The 7,986-nt window shown below is 42.5% G+C and overlaps 1 long non-coding RNA gene across 1 annotated transcript; it reads left to right on the forward strand.

The window, feature by feature from the left end:
* Positions 1 to 1,444: 1,444 nt before the first annotated feature.
* Positions 1,445 to 4,796, forward strand: LOC142483613 (uncharacterized). The gene is made up of 3 exons (XR_012797402.1): positions 1,445 to 2,216; positions 3,094 to 3,177; positions 3,881 to 4,796. It is a non-coding gene; the product is annotated as an uncharacterized LOC142483613 (long non-coding RNA).
* The last annotated feature ends 3,190 nt before the right edge of the window (positions 4,797 to 7,986 follow it).

A 7,986-nucleotide genomic window follows, 5' to 3' on the forward strand; every position in this document is an offset into this window, starting at 1 on the left:
CATGTAACATGGACTTTATCCTACATATAGATGGCATTTCAAAATAAATGGCTTGTATAGAAGCGTTGTGTGTTTCCAGTTATTACAATGTATTGTAGCATTGTACGTGGTTTCTCATTTTTAAAGGGTTTCCCATGGCCTAGGTTTCCCATTTTATTTTGCTTTTTTATATATTTATTCATTAAACTGTGTATTATCATGGAAAATGGTCATCTTTATAAACACTGGCATGCTAACTAGTCACACGGAGGGAGGGAGGGGTTCCGCTCAGTTGTGCAGGGCTATGTTTAAACCCCAGTTTATTAAGTGTTAAATACTGAAGAGCTCAATATACATAGATCAGAAAATTACATTATGCATAACAAATTGTGCTTAAAACCAACCTTGCAGTGTGTATAGGCATAAATATGAAGGAAATAAGATCATCGTTAAATTCTGTATTTAATATGATAATTACATTGTTTCCTCTGCCTGAAATATTAATGTCACATTGCTAAAGCATGCAGTGTTGTTTTTTTTTACATTTTATTTCCAGTTTTCAAATGGGATACAGAAAAACAAGACCGGGGCTATAGGGGTACATAAACATATGAAAATACAGTAAGGAACTTGCATTCTGCTTTTTGTACGTAGTGTGATGGAGTAAATCATAATCCAGATATTAACATGATTAAATAAAATGGGGGGGGGGGGGGGGAGATTTAGCAGTTATTTATTTTTATATATATTTATTTTTATATACATACACACACTTTATTGAGAAATTCTGTGGAACCCCAACCCTCTCTAATAGCGTGTCTGAGATCAGATGCATTGTAAGGAACCCCAACCCTCTCTAATAGCGCGTCTGAGATCAGATGCATTGTAAGGAACCCCAACCCTCTCTAATAGCGCGTCTGAGATCAGATGCATTGTAAGGAACCCCAACCCTCTCTAATAGCGCGTCTGAGATCAGATGCATTGTAAGGATCCCCAACCCTCTCTAATAGCGCATCTGAGATCAGATGCATTGTAAAGTCTTCTGTATTTAGTACAATTTTCAATTTACCTAAAAATTGGAGAGAACCCTTTTAGGGATGCTCGGGGAACACAAGGGCTCATAGGAACCCCGGTATGAAAACACTGCTTTAGCATTTCTGTATATAAACTTACCTTTGAACTAATTGTTCAAAGGAGGTCGAAATTGGAGTTTGATTTTTATTCGCTTATGTATCCTGTGTCTGTCTGTCTCACACACACGCTACGATTAATGCTAAAACACATACGTTAGATTTGGATGTCCTGGACTCAATTATGTTGCAATTAAATAATTGTGACTATAAATTAGGCAGTAAGGGCTGGCATTGGAAATATTGGTTCATAATCAGGGCTTGGCCGAGAGCATCATGTGACCTCTAGCCTATCACGAATAATACAAGCAGCCAATAGCAAAGGTGGGTGTTGGAAAGAGCTTGCTGCCAGGAACCCGGAAGTGAGACCATGTGCAGCCATGTTAGTGAGGGAGAAGCAAGGTGAGTGAATCCAATGCCATCCTCGGCGGTGGGCAGGATGTGCCAGCGCTGGGGCTGAACACATCACCCAGGAGACTGCTTAATGCCAGCCTGGGCATGCTCTGCATATATTGTGTTAAACTACTACTTTATTTCTGAATGTAACGTGGTGTCTGTGTGTTCGCACACCCTGTGCAGTAACATTAATGTGTTGCCAGGTGGTCGTTCAGCACGAAGTGGGGACTTCTGTGGCAGTAAAGAGGTTAATGTGTCATCTCTAAAACCTAGATTTTTAATCCCATAAATGTATGTGTGTCACTTTTTCATAAGGTGGGTGGGGAGATTATCTGGATAATTCAGATATCCTATTGTAGTAATCCAGTAAATAGAAGGGTTTCCTATCAGAGGATCACACTGCTTTACTCTATAATAAAAATAATATAATGTTACTCATTATACACTAACGCGTTTGATTCCTCGTTATAAAGCACATGGCAGCATTGGATATTGAGTTGGAGTGTGCACTTTACCTATGGCACAGAATGTCATCATTAACCCCTTGCTGTCAGAGGAGCAGCAACTCCTGTATTCGTGTGTGTGTGTGTGTCCCCTTCCTCCTGCAGAATGTTCAATTGAAACCATCCAAAAAAAGTCACGAAAAGCTCATCTTGACCTCCGTTGCTGTGCAGGTTTTCAGCAGATCATGGCCCCGGAATAAAACCTCCGGTAAGTAAATCTATGGGTAACTGACCAATGTAACTGCTTCTAGTTCTGAGATTTTGGTCAATGTATCCACTCCCCGCTTGGAGAGGAGATTACTATGCTGCATGTTGGTATGTACAGTATTTGTTTGTCAACACTTGGCACATAAAGACATCTATGACTTCACCAGACGTTATTATGCAGAAAGGGTTCTGACTTCCCTAGTTTTTTGCTACTGGGCCTGAAGTGTTGCCTTCTGATTTCTAAATACCCAACTTTTACAGTGCATTAATACAGGCCCCAAATAATGTTACTTTTACAGGTTTTGTTTTTTATTCTGTCCAATAAATGTAATCTGTTGGATATGAGATCCTCCCACAAAGGCGTGCTTGCAATACCAGTGTGCTGGCACGTAAGAACTGGAGGTACAGAAATGAGAACAGAGTCCTCTGTGGTGTACTTCTCCGAACTGAGATGTGCCTCTGTGTCTGTGTTCTTACAGGGCCTAGAAACTGTCCTTCATAATGTTCATACTTAAACCAGGAAATGCAGCAATGACCTGTCTTGTTGGTGATTTATTTGGGATATACAGGCCTGCGGGTTTAATTCCAGTAACCATCACCGGGGGATTAGGCAGCCAATATTATATAGCAAGTCACATGAATATTCTGCCCAAATTCTTTGTTCTGCTATTTGCAGAGACAAACTTGCAACAAAGAAAAGGGGGGGGGGCAACCATTCTCAAACTGAATGTGAATTTATTGAAAAGCGGAAAGTTAATGTCTGTGTCTTTTTTACGACACTGCGCCGGCTTTTGTATAGATAGTGCTGTCTTGCTATATGAAATACACATGGTCTCATTCACAAATCCATGGTATCTGTACTTATCCCTTAAACACAGGTCCGTTGCAAATTGCCATATGGGGGTATACTTGAGACGTGACACATTGCTGATCAGTGACGTCGGAAGATGTCTGGAACACTGGTAATATTTTCTGTAGAACAACCTGTTCACCATTGTCAACAGTACCTTGAAAAGCATTCCCTTTGCAAGAGGATAAAGCATGCACCATTACTTGCAGTATTAAGCGCTGTTTTCCCCTTGTTATGAAGTTGTAAATGTGGTTTCTAATATTGCTAATCAGAATTTTCCATTAGACTCAAAATATAATAAGCAGCACCTACTTTTTGTGATAAATTGGCTTCATTGTGGCCTTCTGAAGAGCTTCTCCTCTTCCCCAACACACAGATTGTTTTTATTACCTAGTAGGCAATTGTCACTAGATCTTTACCTACCCTCCCACAAAGGCGTACTTGTATGTCTCAGTCTGCAGGTACGTAAGAACCGGAGGCAAAGCACAGAGACTGATGATCCTTAGCACGGACTTCTCACGTGACTAGACTGTGTGCATCATCTTTCTTACATCTTTTGCTGGTATTCTCAGATGGCCATTCTGTGTCCTTTAAAGATACAATGATTCCTCACTTTGTTCAAAACGGCACACCACATTTATTTATTTATTTTTTAATCCAATTAGTAATGGTTTCATTTATTTTATTGCTGAAGGGTTAATTGATAAACAATATCTAGGTAACGTGACCGTGTTGTGTTATTTCAGTGCGGTGCTTTGTGTTCACTTCAGATGATTTTTCTTTTTAACATCATTATTCCTTGTTTTCTTTCGCAGCTGTTGAAGACTTCAACAAACCCTCGGCGGCATTTCCATGATGGGACAAATTCTGTACGGTGCATATTGTTATAATGTGCACGCTTGTTTATTTTATTTGTGTTAATCTCTAGTCCGTCAGTCCAATCCGTGACAAACTGAGCTGGACCTGGCGAGCTCCCGATCTATTTGGCATACACGAACGCCAACAAAGCAGATTTTTTTTTAAATGCCTTATATTTAAGTAATTCGTTTTAGATTGATCAACAAAAAGTCAGAGAGGAGAGACCATGCTCAGGAATTGGATTACAAAATAAACTGCTAATCGATTTTATGAAGGTTTTTATGGACGACAGGAGGAACGAAGGGATGGGGTTACAGAAATGGCAGGATGGGGTAGAGGAGAGATGAGTGAGGTGGTTATTCTTTAAACTGATAGTGCAGATTAGGGTACTATCCCAACACAAACTCCTAATTGAGGTCATCGGGTTGGTACCACAGGTTAATAATAATCCCTCAATGTCCCCAAACGAGCGAGCCAAGAGAATAAGTGTGGAGCTTCTTGGCATTTAGGCTCATGTACAACAAAAGGTGGGTTTTAAAGGACAGTGGAGGCCCTTCTTGTGAAGGGATTTACAGCCTTGGTTCCAAAAGAATGTTTGTGTTCTCTACTAATGTATATTCCATCCACCATGGGCCGCAGACTTGTTGACCGTGAATTGGCAAGTGTAATGTTATACTTCCCATGAGTTAATGAAAGCCGGCATCGTTGCTGCCTTAGCACTTATTTTCCCCATGGGAACTGCTGTCTCAAACCCATGCCAGTCTGAGTTGGTTCCAGGTAATTCAGTCGCTGCGCCCACAAAGATCAGGACATTAGAGCATTTTTTTCCCCCTAATTTATTTTGCACTGTACCAATAAATTTTTATAAAGGACTATGATGGGTCTGTTTTTCTTTTTGTCCCATATAACATATTTGGACATTTTTTAGATCTACTTTGTAAATGTACAGTGCATACGTATGAGAGGACTCATTCGGACGACGCTACCCCGGGCAGTGCTGCAGAATGGTGTGAGACGCACTCCAAAATCAACGGTTACTGATTATCAATGCATTTTATATGTAGGGTGCACAGTTTTCATAAAGGGCAATCTGCCATTCCCTACACAAACCTGCATACCACCATAAATGACAATAAGCACACCCACTCAAGCGCACAATCACCCGTTTTTAGTAATAATTATTGCATGTTCTTGTATAGTGCTGCTAGTTTTACGTAGCGCTTTATAGAGAATTTTTTCAGGCGCAGTCCCTGCCCCGTGGAGCTTACAATCTGTTTGTCGTGCCTGAGGCACAGGGAAATAGTGACTTGCCCAAGGTCACAAGGAGCCGACACTGGAAATTGAACCAGGTTACCCTCCTTCAAAGTGCCTTCCTTCCTCACATTATAGGGAATATGGTTTATAGTTCAAGAATTGACCGAGCTCCGAGCCATCCTTTTTTATCAGCTGTTGGGTCTAACTGCAGCGACCAAGTGCTCAACGATTACCGGTTTATTCACTTAACCCTTACTACAAGCAAAATGCTCAGTCTGCTGCAGTCCTGTCTTCGCACGAGAATGCCAGTGTCCTGAAATCTGATGTTCTTGAGGGAGCTCTAAGCACAAAATATAAATATATATAATTAATTTCCAGTGAGTGACACTTTGCCTGGTGTTGGAAGTCAGTGCTGGTGTATTGAGTTCCCCACATACATCCTTTTTGGCACGCTTACCTTGCCCCGCATTCATCCAACAGGAAGCTGCTGAAACATCACCAGTTGCAGCTTCCTGTTTGCCTGAGCTTTGGTGGACAATTCCTTTCCCCGGGATGGGGGAACAGCCACTAATAATTGCTCAGGCGGAGCTAAAATTAGCGCCGTTTTAATACTGGAGAGAAAAAGAATACATTTACAAAAATAAACGCCGCAGGGATTGCTACTTTATATTGTGTAACTTTCTTATTCTAAATTAGGCATTTCTTATTTATTTAAACCCTTTGGAGATGAAGAGTGCAGAATCTCCACTTGTGCTGGACTTGCTGTTAAGCAGTGACAATGTGACTTTGTATTGCACATTGTGTTCTTCTTGGGTATTAGTAACAATGCCAGGGGCGGCCAACTCCAGTCCTCAAGGACTACCAACAGGTCAGGTTTTCAGGATATCCCTGCTTCAGCACAGGTGGCTGTCGGTGGAGCCACCTGTGCTGAAGCCAGGATATTCTGAAAACCTGACCTGTTGGTTCTTGAGAACTGGTACTGGCCATCCTTGCTCTATACTTTGATATTGTATTGATAAAAGAGATTACACTTGAGCACACGCTAACATTGCCGGGATACAAACATACTTGGTAGTTCAGTGGTAATAGTCCTGTCTTGGAAGCATGTGTACCCGTTATCGGCTCCTCGTGACCTTGAGCAAGTCGCTCTACAGGTTAGGTACTCCTTGTACCTGCAGTATTGTATGTACAGTGCTGTGTACACTCAGTGCTACGTAAAAAAGTATGTTATCTTCTGCTAATACACAGCGGTGTAAACTAGGTGAGGGGAAAGTATTTGGGGCGATGTACATTTCTTATCATGGTCTCCAGGGGAGGAAGAGGTCGGAGAAATTTCTGCAAACTCCAGTTTCCATTGTTTTATAAAAGTTGCGGGTTTTTTCTCTGCTGGTTAAACTCCGACTCGTGTCCTTGTTTCTGGAACGTGTTCTGCAGATCCGGCATAAAACCGGCTGCTCTTTTTTTTTCAAGTCATTTGTGAACGGACAAAATGATTTAAAGTTGCAGTCTGTGCACTGATTACCACTGGCTGAGCCACCTGTGCTGAAGCAGGGATATCCGGAAAGCCTCACCTGTTGGTGACCTTTGGGTGCTGGAGTTGCCAACCGTGGCTTAGTGCATGACATCAGTATTCTGATCTGTAATACATCACATAATCCTCTCATGACCTCATACACATTCATCGAATTGTTTGCAGAACTTCCGTGGTACAATACTCAGTGTCGCCATATCAATGTAATTGATACAGCAGGTATCCCTTAACCCTTGGAGTGTCTCACAATGCAGTTACGTTATGGGGCCGGGGTGCCTTGACTTTGGAGAGATCATGTTCTGCGGAGCGCAGGATGCGATTTGCTATAGTGGATAACTCCGTTTGCGTCATTAGTGTCACAGGACCTGTGGCACTCTGCCCTCCTGGGCATTTAAAAGTTTAAAGGTGCAATCACTCCTAGGGCCAAGTGAACTAATCCCATTGACGTGTTTAAGGGTTTGCATCTGGGTGATTTGATACCTTGTTTTACCCAAATCTGACACCTATAAGTATTTCTAATTTATTTTTTAAAGTTACTCTTGGGAGGGGTGTGATTTTGTGATGTGAGCGGGCGCTTGTACAGACAGTCCCCGCTCCCCTTATCTCTGTATCCCTGATAAGGAGTGTGTGATAACAAACACTTCCCCACTCAGAGGCCCCAAAAAATGAACTTGTAACTAATAAGATAAGAAAGCAGTCAAACTCTTGTTATTATTATTATAGCATTGTTAGATAAATTCCAATAAGCCAGTGCGCGCACTGTGAGAAGTATAAGGGTGTAAGGCTTGGTACATTGGATTGCACCTTTGATGTGGGTGTCCCTATGTTAGGGAACAGAAGCCATCAGCATATAACACGTCACTGAGAGGGATCCAAGGCCTGGGCTGTGTAAGCCTTGAGAGGGATCCCAGGCCTGGGCTGTGTAAGCCCTGTGACCCTGAGAGGGATCCCAGGCCTGGGCTGTGTAAGCCCTGTGACCCCGAGAGGGATCCTGGGCTGTGTAAGCCCTGAGAGGGATCCCAGACCTGGGCTGTGTAAGCCCTGTGACCCTGAGAGGGATCCTGGGCTGTGTAAGCCCTGAGAGGGATCCCAGACCTGGGCTGTGTAAGCCCTGTGACCCCGAGAAGGATCCCGGGCTTGGGCTGTGTAAGTATGTTTCGCTATTCTCAGAGTTAAATGCAGCCCCAGTGCAGGAATGAGCAGTGTGTCTGAAGGCAGAAGGTGCAGTTAACATGGCAGTGATCAGGAGGGAGGGAGAACATGCATGTGCTGGCAGCC

This window comes from Ascaphus truei, unplaced genomic scaffold (genome assembly GCF_040206685.1).
Source record: "Ascaphus truei isolate aAscTru1 unplaced genomic scaffold, aAscTru1.hap1 HAP1_SCAFFOLD_3433, whole genome shotgun sequence".
NCBI classification, from domain to species: Eukaryota; Metazoa; Chordata; class Amphibia; order Anura; family Ascaphidae; genus Ascaphus; species Ascaphus truei.